Raw genomic sequence first — 4,587 nt, 5'->3', positions numbered from 1 at the left:
ATTCGACCTTTCTATCTCCTGTGTTCCAATGCCATGTTTGTACATGCTAGGCTCGTCAAGTTTAACCCAAGTGTTCTCCATATGCAAAACTGGCTTACACCCGTTGTATGCAAACATGGAGTCTATCACACCCGATCATCATGAGGTGCTTCGAAACAACAAACCTTCGCAACGGTGCACACTTGGGGAGAACACTTTATCTTGAAATTTTAGTGGGGAATCATCTTATAGTGCTACCATCGTCCTAAGCAAAATAAGACGCATAAAGGATAAAAATCACATGAAAATCATATAAGTGACATGATATGTTCATCATCATATTATGCTTTTGACCTCCATCTCCAAAGCACCGACATGATCTCCATCGTCACCGGCATGACACCATGATCTCCATAAGCATGATATTAATCACCGTGTCGTCATGTGGATGTCGCGCCAACTATTTCTTCTACAACTATTGCTAACTCATAGCTATAAAGTAAAGCAAAAGGCACAAATAAATTAAAGACAACCTTATGGCTCCACCCGGTTGTCGTACTCATCGACATGCAAGTTGTGATAATCTATATAAAACATGATCATGTCATACATCACATATATGACATCATGTCTTTGACCATATCACATCAGAACATGCCCTGCAAAAAAAAGTTAGACGTCCTTCTATCTCTATGGGAAACTAGCAAGAACCATTCTTACCTATGCAAAGCCACAACGGTGATATTCAAATTGATATTTAACCTTCTATAAGGACCACCTCTGTCGAATCTGATTCAACTGAAGTGTGAGAGACCGACACCCGCCAGCTATCTCTATGCAACCTAGTTACAAGTCAGTCGGTAGAACTGGTCTCTTGTACGTGGACAAGTAAGGTTGGTCCGAACCACATCATCCCACAATACCGCCGAATCAAAATAATAATAAGGAACTAAGTGATATGTCTACAATGTATCAATAATTTATGAAGTATTCATGCCATATTCACCCATGTTTACAATATTTTTATATGGTTTTGATGCACTTCATATGATTTTTTTTAAACTAACCCAGACTCACTCTATTTTTAGCACAATTACCATGGTGTTGTTTTTGTGCACAAAATGAAAGTTCTCAGAATCGCTCGAAACTTTTTAATATTTTTTTCTGGAGGAAATAAGCAATATTGTAGCGAAGAACCACCGGATGGGAGCCACTTGTGAGCCACAAGCCAATAGGGCGCCCCTAGGTCAAGCCCTGATGGCTTGCGGGGCCCACCTGGCTCTGTTTAGCATGATTCGAACAGTGAAAATCCTATATATATATATCAAAACCCTCAAAAATAGACGAAGAACTTCCGCTCCTCACCCGTAACTCTCTACATCGATGAAAAACCCATCTGGAGCCTTGATGACCCACAAGTATAGGGGTTCAATTGTAGTCCTTTCAATAAATAAGAGTGTCGAATGCAACAAGGAGCGTAAGGAAATAACAAGCGGTTTTAGCAACATAATTTTTGCAAGCACTGAAATAGCGGTAACAAGTTGTTTGATAGCAAGATAATTGTAACAAGTGACAAGTATCAATAGTAATAATAGCTGCAGCAAGGTAGCCCAATCCTTTTGTGGCAAAGGACAGGCGAGAACAGATTCTTATAATAGGCAAAGCATTCTTGAGGTCACACAAGAATTTAATCTAGTCACTTTCGTCATGTTCGGTTAATTCATGTTCGGTACTTTGATAATTTGATATGTGGGTGGATCGGTGCTTGGGTGATGTTCTTAATAGAACAAGCCTCCCACTTATGATTAACCCTCTTGCAAGCATCCGCAACAACAAGAAAAGTATTAAGAATAAATTCTAACCATAGCATTAAACATAGGGATCCCAATGAGCCCCTTATGGAATAGTGCAAAAACCGGGGTTTAAGTTTCTGTCACTCTCACAACACATCATTTAATTACTACTCCACAATGCATTCACTTAGGCCCAAATATGGTGAAGTGTTATCTAGTCGACATTCACACTACACCACTAAGGGAATCATGATGTCTACTACACAACATTCTTCTTGTAGACTCGTGTTGGGCCTCCAAGCGCAGAGTTTTGTAGGACAATAGCAAGTTTCCCTCAAGTGGATGACCTAAGGTTTATCAATCCGTGGGAGGCATAGGATGAAGATGGTCTCTCAAGCAACCCTGCAATCAAATAACAAAGAGTCTCTTGTGTCCCCAACACACCCAATACAATGGTAAATTGTATAGGTGCACTAGTTCGGCGAAGAGATGGTGATACAAGTGTACTATAGATGGTAGATATATGTTTTTGTAATATGAAAATATAAAAACAACAAGGTAAAAAATAGTAAACAACGAGAAAAACATTGTATAAATGCTTGGAAACAAGTCCTAGGGTCCATACTTCACTATTGCAAGTTCTCCCAACAATACTAACATAGTTGAATCATATATAAATCCCTCACGTGCGACAACGAGTTCACTCCAAAGTCACAAATGGCGGAGAACAAACGAATAAATTATTGTACGGTACAAAACCACCTCAAAGTTATCTTTTCCAATCAATCTTATGAGTTATCCCTATAAGTGTCACAAACAGCCCTAAAGTTCGTACTAAAATAACACCTTAAGATACACATCAACCAAAACGCTAATGTCACCTAGATACTCCAATGCCACCACAAGTACCCATGGGCTTTATTATATGATATGCACCACATAATTTCAGATTCATCATGTTCAATCCAACACAAATAACTTCCAAGAGTGCTCCAAAATTTCTGCCACGGAGTCAAGACAAAAACATGTGCCAACCCCTATGCATAGATTCCCAAGGTCACGGAACTCGCAAGTTGACCACCAAAACATACATCAAGTGGATCAATAGAACACCCCATTGTCACCACGAATATCCCATAGCAATACATACACCAAGTGTTCTCAAATCCTTAAATACCCAGTCCGATAATAAAACTTCAAAGGGAAAACTCAATTCATCACAAGAAGATAGAGAAGGGAAAACTCCATATGATTTATCTATATCAATAAATCTCATGATACATCAAGATCGTGCCATCTTAAGAACCTGAGAGAGAGAGATAAAACACATAGCTACTGGTGCATACCCTCAGCCCGGAGGGTGAACTACTCCCTCCTCATCATGGTGACCGTCGGGATGATGAAGATGTTCTCCGGTGATGGTTTCCCCCTTTGGCAAGGTACCAAAACGGGCTCTCAATTGGATTTTGATGGCTCTGGAGGCTTTCCGCGGAGGAACTCCCGATCTAAGTTTATTTTTGTAGGTTTGGGTATTTATATGAGTACTTAGCGTTGGAATCACGTGAGGAAGGTTCCCAAGCAGGTCACAAGCCACAGGGCCACGACCACACGAGGTCGTCATGCCTGGCAGGCTTGTGACCTCCTGATCCACTTCCTCGCCCAACTCTTCGCTCGAGTATTTTTATATTTTCCAAAAATATTCTCCGTAAATTTTCAGCCCATTCTGAGAACTTTTATCTTTGCACAAGAACGACATCATGGTTGTGTTGAAAACATCATCAATCCGGGTTAGTTCTAATAAAATCATACCAAAATCATATAAAATTGTTGTAAACAGGGCATGAATACTTCATAAATTATAGATACGTTGGAGACGTATCAAATCACAACATTTACATCATCAAAATATCGAACGAATATCAACTTCACATGACTACTTGAAAGATGACTTCTCCCGTTGCCTCAAGAACAAATGTAACTACTCACAAGGAATGAACATGCTCATTATCAGAGAGTTATTAAATAGCATATTGGATCTTAACATTCGATCTTCCAGCAAATAAACCATAAAGCATCAACTACAAGATGTAATCAACACTACTAGTCACACTCCATGTACCAATCCGAGGTTCCAGTACAAGATTGAGCGTAAGAGATGAACTAGGGTTTTGAGAGGAGATGGTGCTGACGAAGATTTTGATGAAGATTGGCCTCCCAAAGATGAGAGGGTTGTTGGTGATGACGATGGCCTCGATTTCCCTCTTAGGGAGGAAGTTCCTCTGGCGGAATCGCTCCGCCGGAGGCCAAAAGTGCTCCTGCCTAGGTTCCGCCACGAGACGGCGGCACTTTGTCTCGAAAGTCCTCCTCTTATTGTTTTTTAGGTTAAAAGGGAATTTATACTAGAAGATGGTCGCTAGAGGTGGGCCAGGGGGCCCACTAGACGTTAGGCCGCGCTAGGGGGGCTAGTGTGCCTTGGTGCCTAGTGGGTGCCTGGTAGCACCACTCTGGTACTTCTTGGCTCCAGTATTTTTTGTTTATTACAAAATAAGTCTCTGTAAAGTTTCAGCCCATTTGGAGATGTGCAGAATAGGTATCTCCAATGTAGCTTTTTCAGGTCCAGAATTCCATCTCCCGGCATTCTCCCTCTTGATGTAAACCTTGCATATTATGAGAGAAAAGGCATTGTAATTACTCCACCAAGTGGCGAATTACATAAAAACATTATAAATAACTGTGACAAAACATGATGCAAAATGGATGTATCAACTCCCCCAATCTTAGACCTCACTTGTCTTCAAGGAAAGACGATAACAAA

Source organism: Hordeum vulgare, chromosome 7H, assembly GCF_904849725.1.
Source record: "Hordeum vulgare subsp. vulgare chromosome 7H, MorexV3_pseudomolecules_assembly, whole genome shotgun sequence".
Taxonomy (NCBI): Eukaryota; Viridiplantae; Streptophyta; class Magnoliopsida; order Poales; family Poaceae; genus Hordeum; species Hordeum vulgare.
Note: the sequence above shows the minus strand (reverse complement) of the source record.